The following is a 14,549-nucleotide window of genomic DNA, read 5'->3' as shown; positions in this document are numbered from 1 at the left end:
GATCGACAGTCGAGCTGACACGGGTCTCCGCGCCGCGTGACGCCTTCCAGTGATTCTGTCAACTTGTCTCGTCTACATCGTGTATGTTTTATTGATGCTCTTTATGGTGTCTGTCGACGCTTCTAAGTTTCACATTGCGTTCTTTATATAATTTAGAGAATTGTCACTTTCTGATGATAAAACTGTTGTTCTACGGCATAGAGTCTATTTGTATCCTTTCAAAGACAGTTAACTATAAGTACCAAAAGACCGTATATAAACGAGAAGTGACATCTACAACGTATTACCAATTGGTATTAAGTTGTTCTGAAATATATGTCAAATATTAATTAATACCAGATAGAGCCAGTGTAAAGCGTATTGAAAGTTTTTGTTTGAAAATCTAGATGTTCGCTCATTTTTTTAATGAACATAATTTTACAAAACATCTGATTTTGTCAAATTGATCATTCGTCCCCTCGATCTGTCCAAAAAACATTTCACCATAACGCGTTCCATCTGAAGTTGTCAAGGACTTTGCGGTCGTTTATCACACACCATTAGGAGAATACAAATAGGTCCGCGATCGACAGTCGAGCTGACACGGGTCTCCGCGCCGCGTGACGCCTTCCAGTGATTCTGTCAACTTGTCTCGTCTACATCGTGTATGTTTTATTGATGCTCTTTATGGTATCTGTCGACGCTTCTAAGTTTCACATTGCGTTCTTTATATAATTTAGAGAATTGTCACTTTCTGATGATAAAACTGTTGTTCTACGGCATAGAGTCTATTTGTATCCTTTCAAAGACAGTTAACTATAAGTACCAAAAGACCGTATATAAACGAGAAGTGACATCTACAACGTATTACCAATTGGCATTAACTTGTTCTAAAATAGGTATATGTCAAACGTTAATCAATCCGGGATTATATGAAAATCTGGACGATGTTTGCTCTTTGTTGTTATCATAACATAACTTTACAAAACATCCCAATTTGACAACACAGTCACTCGTCCCCTAGATCTGTCAAAAAACATTTCTTCATTATTCACTTTTGATTATACCCATATCTTCATTATTCATTATACCTACATAAATAAGTTAAATATAAGTACTTATATTTAAAACGTGACAACAAATGAAATCGAAGTATGAAATGCAACTCAAAGATAGCGTCATATAACCCGCACATTTATTTGCTGACGAGTCATGTTAATATAGATATTTTAATATACGATAAGATAACAATATTATTATACAACTATTATCTATAGCAGATACGATAATCGTTCACTGACGAAATGCTTATTTAGTTTCGTTTTAAGCGGTGGTAAAGTCATAAGTAAAGTACATAGCACTTTTTTGCGTGAATTAGTTCTGTATTTCGGTGGAAGAATGTGGTTGTTGATACACTTACACATGAGGTGACTATCTGAGTCGGGAGTGGCGACGCTTCTGTGATGGGTTTCTGGTAGAACCTGTGGCTCATAGATGTCGATGGGCAGTCGTAGCCACTTACCGCCAGATGGACTGCAAGGGTACAATACAAATCGGTCTGTGGAGACTACAAGCTCGTGATCTACTTTAATTTTATTTAAATAAGACACGCATTGAAATTAGCAGTTATTATAATAGACGAATGTTTGAAATTTATTTTTATACATACAAATTAAATAGGCATAAATATAGTCCGCGCCAAACTACTAGTCCGCTCTGAAGTTGTTGCGAGCATTTACTATGGCGACGCGACTCATTTCTATATTCAGAGCGGCCTAGCAGTTTTACGCGGACTATACCTACTTATCTACACCACAATCAAAAAACCCTAAAAAGTGTGTTTGGAATCTATAACAATAACTTCACTCTAGACCAAATGGTAATTAGTATTAGCTATTATGATAGTTATGATGTTATTATTACCTTATTACCCTAACCTTACCCTTTAAAAATATATTTTAATCATACATTATAGATAGTTACTTGAGAATTGTAGGAATGGTTTTCGGAGAAGAATGCGTTTTTATTTTTTTTAATGTATTTTTGTCAGCATGCAGTATGGTTACACTATAAAAATAGAATATCTACTATTTTTTTATTTATAAATACTAGAATACTGAAAATACGAAATACTTATTACTTATTCCCATCATCATCATTATCATCAACCCATTACTGTGTCACTGCTGGGAACGGGTCTCCTCTCATAATAAGAAGGATAAGGCCATAGTCCACCGCGCTGGCCAAGTGCGTATTGGTAGACTTCACATACCCTTGAGATACATACACCCACGGACCAGAATTAACTAGTTTTTTCCCCAACACAAACATAACACAAAAATCTTATACCCCATAAGCCTATATAAATATAATATGATTATGTATTTTCGCCATATCTACACATATAGCTGTACAAAATTCATCAGATAACTAATTTCGCCGTTTCAAACAGAGGCGCCGTGGCTTAGTTGGTTAAAGCGCCTGTCTAGTAAACAGGAGATCGTGAGTTCGAATCTCGCCGGGGCCTTATCATCAGTAACTTGCTCATTTTTATAATTTATTAAAAAGTCAGCTAAGTATAATATTATTACAATAGATTTGAATAGATCATGCTTTATTTTAACTGTTTGACTTTTTGACATTTTTTTAAATTTTATGTCGCAATTGAAAAATAGTAAATAAGAAAGAAAACTATTTTATTTTATTACATTTTAAGATTTTAATATATAAATATATATGTATATGTATTTTAAGATTATGAAATACATATATGTATTGTAAATATACACATTGACATCCTGTCTAGCATTTTTTCAAAATCATTTCTTTGTAGTGCAGTGACCTTCAAATACATGTTTATTAATGTTTCTTATGCAATACCACAGTATGTCTATCTTATATCACCAGTTTAGCTCTGCTGTGTTTAGACTAGGCGTTGCAATTCATTTCACGTGAATTACGTATTAAACTACTAGGCGTTCCAATTTATTTCACATATTTAAAAAAACTAATTTTAGTATTATTTTTATGGAATAATCTTCGTAAATAAAAATGTCATACGTAAAATTGTGCGGATGATGATCCGTACAATCTATCTAGCCAATTTTAACACGCTTTTATTAGCTTGGGTTGTACGTTTGTATGTATGTATGTAACAGTAACGGAATATTTGAGCCCTATTTTTATCCACTTTGAACGTTCAGTTTAATTCAAAATTTTAAAGAATTATCAAAACCGATGACAATACACGATTTTAATAATTTTGTACCATTGTACTTATCAACATGCTCAGGATTAACGATTTTCGAGGGGAGAGAAAGCGCCTTATGGAGCGTACAGGCAAAGTTACTAGATTGATTTTTAGCTATGAGAAATAATAATGTTATTTCCCTATAACTCAAATGTATTGAAACATATCTATAATGCCATCTTTTAGAATGATTTTTAGGATTCCGTACTAAAAGGATAAAACGAAACCCTCCGCTGTCTGTTCGTGAGTCACAGGGCTTTATCTCTTAAACCGTAATAGATAGACACTTTATTTTCTTTTCAGACGATGCATAATGATGGTCGCTATAACAACAAATACTAAAAATTAATAAAATAAATATAGTTCAAAAAACTAAAAAAACACGCTTTTATGATAAAATCAACTAAAAAGTAGAAAATAATTTTCAATCTAGGAATCAATGAAGGAACAGTAAATTGTATAATTGTGGTTGATTTTATCATAAAAGCGTGTTTTTTAGTTTTTTGAACTATATTTATTTGCCTACTAAACATAAAAAATACAATTAAAGTAAGCAGCAATTGTTAAATATATTGTTCGGTCTTTGATAGAAAAAATATTGGATAAATAATTTATATTCCGTGCGTTAGTGCTGAAGCTCTTTTTTTTTTTTTGTTCACGAGGGGGAAACCTTCTAAAGGTACCCGATGCCTTGGGAGCGACACAGGATTATGTGGGACTCTTCCCGCACTAAAACCCCCCCGGTGGCCGTCCTCAGCGCTGCGTAGAGGACTCCGGGATCTCCAAAGGAACGCAACCGGAGTCCTCTGAGCGCATCGCCGCGTCGGGCTCCGCCCAAGTGAGCTCGTCGCTCACCGCACCGTCTGGTGCGTACGACGGTATGAGAAGTGGTGAAGCTCTATCATGCGAGTTAAAAATAAACTTGCGGTTCAAGGTTTCTCACTAATCCTTTAAACGCAGCTATGTAGTAGGCGGTGGTTTTTAAGGAGGCTGTGACTTTATAGTTCAACTCCGTAGGTATACAGCCACACTCTTTTCTGACTAATTAATCTACTACTCCACGTTGCTATGTTCCGGTTTGAAGAATATGGTTGAAGAGATATAGTCATCCGAGGCGTTCCATCTGATATGCTAGAAGGCGCTGATTGGAAATGTATGGGCAAATACGTAAACAAATACAAAAACAGTAATTTTTGTCAAAACGTAAAAACTCACACTAAGGGTACAGGACTCTTAATCTTATCTGGGGCTATTACAGATGTTCATGGGCGGCAGTAGCTATTTACCTTCGGGTGAACTGGATCCTCGTTTGTTACTTGTAAAAAGTACATAATATACAGATCCAATAATTAAGTAACTTTATCTCCCTAGTTTAGTCAAGAATGGCGAGCCATTAGAGGGACAAATCATCAATAATATTTCAGTCACGACAGTGCATCCCAATTCCGATATGGCGACCGGATCAAATTTAATATCGCCTACCCCATTGTGTAGTTACCTTTCAGATAAGGGATGGTTTACATGTTTCTTGTTTTTAATACATCATTTAGAATAGTTTAATAGTTTACCAAGAAACGTATAGATGATACGTTTCTTGGCAAACTAAATTCCACCACCAGTTTTAATCACTCATGGATGCTATTTTCAAAAATACTTTCGACGCACTTTGTATATTTACATTACATAAAGAACTTACACAAATGTTACATGCTTGAACGCCGACTAATTAAAATCATTAATTACCTGTGTTAAAAAGCTCAGAAGGATTCCAAAAATACAATATATGCTTCCATTATCATCAATATTTACAATAACACATATTTATTCACTAGTTTATCACACTTGCTTTATAAAGACATTGGAAAAATCCGATGACATTTACAACTTGACGCATGACTGAATATTTCAAAAATATAAAAATAGAAAAGTATTAAAAAGTGACATACGAGTAAATTATGCATAACCAGCAGTTATATAGTCTGTACACGAATCAGTGATGTGTCTGTAACATTAGACATTAATAATTCTATTAAAAATGTATCATCAGCATGTAAGTCCGATACGGTAATATTAATGCCATCCGGCTTCCGGGTACACCGTGGAATGCTCCATCGCCGCAGAATGCGATATGAATCCGATGTTCAATTAGGGACCGGCGGCACAATGCGATTAACTCGTGCAAGTCATTGTTAAACTCCAGTTAAACCATTTTTTGTGGAAGTTCCCTTTTGTTTGGTTTTTGTATGTATTTCAGGTTTTTTTGTAGAGTTTAAGTTGTAGTATATTCTAATATCGATCGAATTGTATTAAAATTATTTCATCAATTATTTATTCATTATTGTTTCAATTGTTTATTTATTTATTTATTTTAACAAAATCCACAGCTCTTAGTAGTAAATAATTGTATTGTATTTAAATTATTTCATCACTTGGTATGAATTATTATTGTCAGGTAAGTATTGTCATTAAAATAATATGTTTACAACAGATTAAATTCGTCTGTTGATTATAAATTTCCTGAGGTCACTGAGAAGAAAAAAAATATAAAAGTAATAAAAAAACACAACACAAAGGTATTTTTACAGAGTCGTCCGTAGTGAATAAATTATAACGACGAATACTTTAAAAGATGTTAGGATTTCGAGAGCACTTGCATAAAATAAGAGGAACTTATAAAGGTAATTCAAGAGGAATTACGGTACGACACGGGCGCCCTCACCTCACCGCTGTTATTTCTCTGTGAGGTAAGTCTTTCTATCCAAAGAATAGCGCAGCGACACATTAAACGTATACGGAATTAAAATAAATAAATTGAGCATAAAATAAGGCATTTCTAATATTTACAACAATATATGCGTAAAATTAATTTTATATGAATTTGAGATAGCAAACAAGAAAGCAAACAGTCAGATGGACTATGCAGTCTATTAAGTGGTGGGTAGTGATAATACAAGATTACGTAAATAAACAGAAATATACAAGGTGGCAAATTTGAGGTCAATATGACTTCTCTTCCCTATCCCTTCGATCAGTTATCAGAATGCTATATCATATAAAATTTTCTATTATACTCGTACAATACAAATATATTGGAAGCATTGGATAAACAGTACACCTGTTTATATAAAATATATAAATAATACTTTCACTTAGTCACAATAATTACAGGATTTAAAAAGTGGCGATTACTCAACATCAGAATTAAGGATTTTTGTAACTTTATTAATATCAAAAATTAAACGCAATGTCAAAATTAAAATAAGCATAGTTTAAGATCAAAATAATAATAGAAACACAGTAAAGTGTGGCAATACACTTCGTTCCCGGAATGCAATATCTGAGTTCGTGGCGCTGCATTATGCTTAATAAGATACGTTCTACTCCAAATGAGATTTGTTTGCTCCTTCTGTTTCCTAAGTTTCCAGTACGCTTGTGGGTAAAACTTGTTCTTGTGTGTAAAAATATTGTAGCTATGGAGTGTTGTATAAATTGTAACTAAGTTAATTGTGTTGTAAATGTTAGGTTTAGGTATTTTATGTAATAAGTGTACCAGGTCTACACTGCACAGTAAAGTCTATCTAATCACCTGTCAATTGACATTGACATCTGCTAACAAGTTCATTTTAATAGATAGAGGAGGAGAAGAATGTACTAGAGAATAATATAAAATAAAAAAACCCGACTTCTTAAAAATAAAGCTTATTTTAATCCAACATATTATATATTGTTGGACACCTCATAATGTATGAAATCCGCCTAGCTGTTTGGACGACGTGCCAAAAAATAACACATAGATACATACGCTCTAGCTCCATCATTTAACTCCAAATACATACTTTGTTAATGTTTAACATTTATTTGTAATCTACCTTATTCATAATCGTTTACAAAATCAATTTATCAGTACTAACATAATATTAAGAAAAGTCCGACGCCAATGGAAGCCAATTTGAACACTTAAACATTAATGCAAATGGACACAAATTTTCAAAAATAACAGACGCGAGACAGTCCTCTCAATTCATAACACGCCGTCAGAAAGTAGGTTACGGTGTCGGGTGCGTAAAAATACCGTAAGAACAGATTAAAAATGGCCTCGGAGGGCCACAGATAAAAAATATCCTATATAAATAAATTCAAGTCGGGAAGTGACAATTCCGGGCAGCACGCGTCCGGAATACTAAAGTTGGGGATTAGTTCGCTTGCTGCCACTGTTTGCTCGGAGCTCGGTAGATTTTAGGTAAATTTGGACTTGATGTTTTGGATTTCGACTGCGTGGTAGTGCGTGGTGGTATTTTTCAAAAAGTACGACAGGATAGATATAGTAAAGATTAAATATATACTATACAGTTCTATAAATTCCTATAAATTAATAAGGAAATAACGTTAAAAGTAAATTAGAATCAAAAACTCATAAAAATTATATAGTAATTAAATTGTACACAATTACTGTAGAGTCAATACTGATCAGAGAGATAAATTAATGACTGTACTTAATAGGTAAGTCTCAATCTTAATTACAGCGATATTTATTTAAAAAGTGACTTTATATAATTAAAGTACATTTTAGAATTATGAAATACTAAGACCAATTTCACGATTCTAATGAAATCACTTATTGAATTTCTAATTAATTTATTGTATTTAAAGGATTTTTTTAACGATTGAACAGTTGCACCAAGTTATATGTTTTTCACCACAAATTTTAGTCGTTGTTGATAGGTACGGAAGTTGAAAAAAAATAACCGACCGACAAAAAAAAACAATTATCTAAAATAGTGCAACGTATGAATTGCTTAACCATAGTTTTAACGGCTGGTTAGGCTTTTAAAATTAATGTTACATGGTGCAACCCATCCTTCCTGTTCCATTTTCGAAACTAAACATTTAATTTACAAGCAACAAATGCAAATGTAACATACACTTATACAATTGCGTATTAAAAGCCCCTCCCGTTAATTTAAATCAATGTTCGACCCAGAAGAGATCTGTCAGAGACATAAACATCCTCAATACTGTAAGTTATAGCTGACAGCCTTAACCTGCAATCAATTATTCTAAACATGTCACACGTCGATCCTTACTCAAGAATCACTCTTATCACCGAGTAACAAAATCCACGTTTGTTTTGTGACAATAAAATAATACCACGACAGTATTTTTATAGCCCGACATTATTTTTTCGCTCAGATTTATGTGAGCTCTCGCTCAATATAAATTTCCCGCGATGTTTTTGTATTTATACTTTTCTAAGAATGGTCATATTCATTTCATTTCTTTGGGAAGTTTCCCTTATATCTGACAGGTAAGTTATTTCTGATTTTCTTTAGGAGTTGGGCCCATTAATTAAAGGACGAGCTTATAACGAAGATGTGACTTCTGTACTACGATTATAGAAGTAAGTGCTTCTTTAGATTCGTTTATTCCATTTGATAACATTTTAATTTTAGCGACATTAAACGTTTATTACAAGATTGCTGATCCGGCTCGAAGGACCACAGTTACTTACGGTACTTTAGCAAACTTCTAAAAATAAGGAATTTAGCGTGATTATGTTTTAACGTACATTATTGTAATACAGCTTTGCAACGAAAATACATTAGTAACTAACTACTTTGTATTTATGTTATCTGAAGATTTCCTAGAAATAACAATTAAAAAAGATTTGCTTTTCCAGGTAAAGTCAGTTTTCATGTAAGCTAACATCGTTACGAGTGGCGAATGTTACAAGACTCAGTTTTCAAAGAGACACACTTTTTATGGAGGAAATTATTTACATATTATTTAAAAACCATTCAGATTTACATTAGAACAAACCCATACATTTCTGCTTTCTTATCAACGATTCCATTAATAAAATGCCTCAAAATTTGGGAGGTAATTCGATTTTAATATTTTTGAAGACATTATGGAAAATTTCAAACAAATTAATTTAAGAATAAACTTAGCATACATAACTTTAAGAAGAATCTTAGTAACCGAACTGTTGCCTATACCATCTAAATAGATGAAGAAATCTTCAAAAGAACTTTAATCATAACCATGAGACAAGAATGTGTAGATAATGAAAAATTCGTATTGGATTCGGAACCCGGATAAAGTCAGCACACATGCGAAGTACGTGTTGCCACCAACTTTCCCAGTTCTCCAGATAATATTCCGAATGAAAATAGCATTCCTGTTTGTATTGCAGCGAGGGAATTCCGCATCTCCTCGGAAATAGGCTTGTCATAAGTAAACGTGACTTATTTTAGCGAGCACGAATAAATCTATAAAGATTTCCTTTTGGGAAAGAGCCGCTAAAAGCGAGATGACAGCGTAGTTTAAGAATAATCGCGGAGTATTTTAGGAGGAGTGGATGTCGCAGAGATTAATAGTTTGTTAATTAAGAATGATTCTACTTTTATAAATATAAAGACTAATATATATACTCAGGAATTCCAGCTTAATGTTTCGTTTTAGTGTTAAATTTTAACTAAAATTTTATAATAATATTTGACGAGAGTGCTATTTATACAGATAACTTAAGTGCCAATAAGTAAATTGAGTGAACATCCGAAACCTCTTCTGGATATCACCATTAAGGTTTATCGACAGCCCTTAAGACTGATAGTGAGCTCATTAATCTCTTTTTTAGACGTTCAGTAACTGAAACGGGAGAAAAGGAAGTGAAGAATACCGTTATAATTTTTTTGTCCACTTTTTTCACTTATGTTAACTTTCATACACTTCACAAATGGGAAAGATTTACTCCTTTAAAAAAAGCTAAATAACACTTACAATTTCCGCTTTACGTCTTTGTTACACTTATATAAACTAACAAATAGAAACCAGTAAACAGAATAATCCACAAATTTAACCTCAATCCTGTAAGAATGAAAAAACAGCCTGAATATTGCCCAGTGATAAGCCTGACATGTTGACCGCAATTCATGTAGGTACTCAAATAAACACGGTGTCAAAGTGAAAGCGGATTATAGGTTGATAAGAACGAGCGAAATTGGGTTCGTAGAAATGATTTTCTGGTTAATTTATTGTGGAAATGAAACGAATAATACATTTGCTTTAGCAATGCATTTAGAAAGGCAGAGTAAATATAGATTTAGTAGATAGTCCATCATAAGCGAAATTAAACTCTTGTTCAGTATTAAAAGTTTTAGTAATACCAATGAAGTATAAAAACATATACTCATCTTGACAATGAAACTTAGCAGCCTCATCTGTCATTGAAGCCCGTTATTAATAATAAATTTATCTTTTTTTTACCAATTTAAGATCGAAATTTGACAACTTTTAGTAGACAAAAAATGACAAATTACAATATATGGCAATGCAAAACATTGGGCAACCGGCGTAAATCAATATAAATGTTATACAATAGTGTTACTTTGAATTTAATTAATAAAATTATCTTAAACACGATGATACAGCTACAGTTGAAGTGACTTTAAATATAATTACCCTCCATAGTCTCTTAAAAGTCGCTCCTTATTAAATGTATCTTTAGTCAATCCCGTCACAGAGACGCGTCGCAGTCGGAACGCTGCAAACAAGCCTGTGTGCGGTTGACAGGCTTCAACGCTGGCCCGCGGCGTGCCGTGTTGGCAAACAGAACACCCTTTTTACTGATTTTTATTGTGTTAACTGATTTCCATGCCATATTATGTTTGATTTGTGAATTGTAGCGTATATTTTTGTTGGTTTTAAATCTGAATATACTGTTGTTATTGTATATATGATGAATATGCACTAAATCATTTGGAATTAAGGTTTATTTTTAAAATACATTTTACAAAAAAAGGACGACTGATACGATTTTTTTTTTGTTAATACAAGCATAGAATATAAATGTAATTTTAATTACAGACATGCGATCTTAGTGTGAAAATTTATATAATTAGCTCATTAATTCATGCTTTCAATCTGGTGTTCGAAAAAAAAAATAATAATGATGTGTAATTACCGCTAATTATTTACTGAATCCTTAGTTTTTGCGGTTGACACATGACAGCGCCGCAGCCCGCGGCATGGCGTGCTCGCGAATTGATTAAACCCTTTGTTTTTACTGATTTATATGCAGATATCGTGTGTAATGTTAACAATTAACGCATTTATCTCATTGTCAATACATTACTGCTTTGTGACTTATTGCTGATTTATTTATCTTCACGTCGTTATTGAAACAAGTGTAATCAAGGTTTATTTGCTAAGACTCTACATAATACCAGGTGTGGAATACAACAAAAGATTACTGTAATGTAATGTCAATTTGTAAATACACATGTGTAATACAACAATGGAATAAGTAATAAATAAGCAATTTATGCACAAAAATAATCCAGTTATTGTTGAGAGATTTAGGTGGCTTTTGGACATAATACTTTGTATTTTGTTTTACTGCATTAAGATTTTAATAACACTATACCAACTACTAAATTACAATATATCCGTCCTTTCTAAAAAGGCCTCTAGTTTTATTTTAGCAAACCAGCATTAAAAAGAAATATCATTAAATCCACCTGATCACTGGGGCTCAGGGACTTTTATATCATGTATTATTGTAAGTTAACTTTGTAAAAATTAAAATAAATCATAAACTATCTATTTATAATTAATTATTACTATTGTTCTATACATCATTTTATGCATAGATAGATGAAATCCGAAATCCGCTCGTTCGCTAGATATTCGCGTAATAAAGCTACTAAAACAAGGTGCGAAATTGATTATAGCATTAAACAATTACCATAAATTAATTTATATCTCCACCAATAAACCGTAAACAATTTTATCGACTTCAACAACCATTTAAGTATCGACGTAAACGTCTCAATCCGGACCCCTCTAAATTACATCGACTATCGGCGTCTAGCGATAAATATCGACAACGGTTTTTATCGCCGCAGCGTGTACTTGCCGTAAATTCCCGCTTTATGGAAACCAATCACGTTAAAATTTGATAGCGCACGCCGGTTGTGAATTAAAATTCCCGCATTTATGAACGGGTTGCGAAAAAACGTAGGAAATTCGTATTCGGTGTTCAATGGATTGGTGTTTCAAGTGATGATGGGGTCTACCTACAATAATAAATAGTTTCAATAATTAACTTTGTAAAAATGTAATAAATATGACAATATTCCGTGAGAATATTTATTTGAACTTATTAGCGAACATTAAATAATGTATTCGCACGAATACAGTGAAATTTTTAATATTACAGGACAGTACTTTATTTTCTACCATGGTACGTAAAATATGAGTATAGTGATAGAAACCTGAGATATCGTTATGTCCTTGAATTTACTACACATACTTTCATATAATCCATTCCTGAATAATAAATAATGTCATAAAATTCGTTATAACATCTTCATTACTTAGGAAAAATTGTAAAAAAGGCACTTTATTCTGAATATAATGATTATTAGGTATTATTTCTAATGTATACAATATAATCATATACAAAAACATAAAATAATAGGAAATAGCTGGCAGAACAGTAGTCTTCACTGTGGGAATATTCCCGATCAGTTGTTCAGTGTTCTGCCGATATTCCCGAAGGAAATCGGAACACTAATCTGATCCAATGCGGCCTTTTATTATGAAATTAGCGAGTAGTGACGAGATTTATTGAATCTTGGTTGGAATTCGAGGCTAAGCCGAATTCTCTACAGTATATTATTGAGGCAGGCTATTGACTTGAGGTTAGCAAATACCTGAGATGTTTGACATGTTCAGATTGTTACCGTAAATTTAGTAAATAGAGATGGTTAAGGAAGGAGAAACTCGTGCAGATTGGTTGCGGTAAGGGTTAAGTCTTAAAGAGAGCCAGACACAAAAATTACATGGATAATTCTGTTTTACTTTTGACTCGCGTGTTATTTTTTGCTGTCTTACATTGTAAGTAATTTTTATTTTACAAAGTGTATATTTTAATTTGTGGATATACGTAGATATATTGCGTTAAAGGTAAAATTTTGCTTCTACAAAAACGAAAAATAATTAAATAATTTTAAACAGTAATATTTATTAAGACAGCTTTTGGGTAACTACGTAGAATAACAAAATCGCGCTTGCAAAAACCGAAACTTTTATAATTATCACTTCAACTCTTTCATAACGCAGTACTTTTAATTGAATGCTTACGTGCGCTATCAAATTTTAACGTGATTGGTTTCTATAACGTCGTGAATTTACGGCAAGTACACGCCGCTGCGACGATAAAAACCGGAGCCGTTATTTATTGCCGCTAGACTCTAGTCGATATAATTTAGAGCTGCTCAGATTGAGATGTTTATTTCTTAAGAGTTTTATGATGTTGCTGAAGTCTATAAATATTCTTCGAGTGTTTGTGTTGGTGTTATACTCGTTTTAAAGACAATATTTGTTTAATATAAATTAGAGTTAGTGCTAAAATATAATTCAATTTCAAGATTATTTTTGGTTCCACTACAAATTTGTAATATAATGGTTGACAGGGATTATTCCAAAAAATGATTGTTTTCATCTTTGTTATCCAAGAACAAACGGATAACATATTTCTAATATTAAGTGGCTTCGTAATAGTCTTTTCAGTGTACAAATGGGAATAAATTTCAAATAAAGCAGGCCTTCTTGGAATTGATTTAGAAAGGCTTTCTTCAAGAACTGAGTAAAAATGACAAATAGATCTGACGTAATACACCTATTAGACACAGACAGAAGATATTAACGTGATGATTTTAACATAACCATTTAACTGATCTATCATATAATTTTGGTTTTCACATTCGACCACATCCCAGACCTCAACAAATATAACATTAGACAGTAATGCGCACTTAAATAAAATTCTATTCATCCATCCATCATACGATAGTAACATAGTTCAAGTCACTTTCCATTTAAGTTGCCACTCCTAGCTCTAGTACCCCCATTTTCCCATTTCCATCTTACGACAGAATCTAGACACGGCGTAAGTGCAGTTTTAAGTTCTGTTGCGAATGTAATGGACTCCGAACGTAATGATGGATCAGAAGTGGGTTGCCTGGGAAATATACTTATTTATTCACCAGCAAATTATTCTACTGCTTTAGAGTATAGTGAAATTTCGCTTACCACGAATTGTTACATTCACACACCCTTGAGAACACTTGGAGATATAACTCCTGATATACAAGCCTGACTTTTCATATAGTGTGTATTTAATCATTTTAACCGACTTCCCAAAGGAAGACAGGTTATCTATTCGACACGTATATTTTTTTTTATGTATGTTCAGCGATTTTTTTACCGAAGTAATTGAGAGAAAATCTAAGATCTAAAGAAAATCGAAAATCTA

The 14,549-nt window shown here is 32.8% G+C and overlaps 1 protein-coding gene and 1 non-coding gene across 2 annotated transcripts in view; one reads left to right on the top strand and one right to left on the bottom strand.

Annotated features, from left to right (window-relative positions):
* The window catches only part of LOC140757137 (dopamine D2-like receptor), a 135,648-nt gene that overhangs the window by 60,536 nt on the left and 60,563 nt on the right, over positions 1–14,549 (bottom strand). The window lies entirely within an intron of this gene.
* Positions 2,433–2,506, top strand: TRNAT-AGU (transfer RNA threonine (anticodon AGU)). Its single transcript has one exon. It is a non-coding gene; the product is annotated as a tRNA-Thr (tRNA).

Source organism: Epargyreus clarus, unplaced genomic scaffold (assembly GCF_041222505.1).
Source record: "Epargyreus clarus isolate Ecla_fem2 unplaced genomic scaffold, WU_Ecla_fem_2.2 ptg000001l, whole genome shotgun sequence".
Classification (NCBI taxonomy): domain Eukaryota; kingdom Metazoa; phylum Arthropoda; class Insecta; order Lepidoptera; family Hesperiidae; genus Epargyreus; species Epargyreus clarus.
The sequence above is the reverse complement of the archived record's forward strand: the minus strand, read 5'-3'. Positions and strand labels throughout refer to the sequence as shown.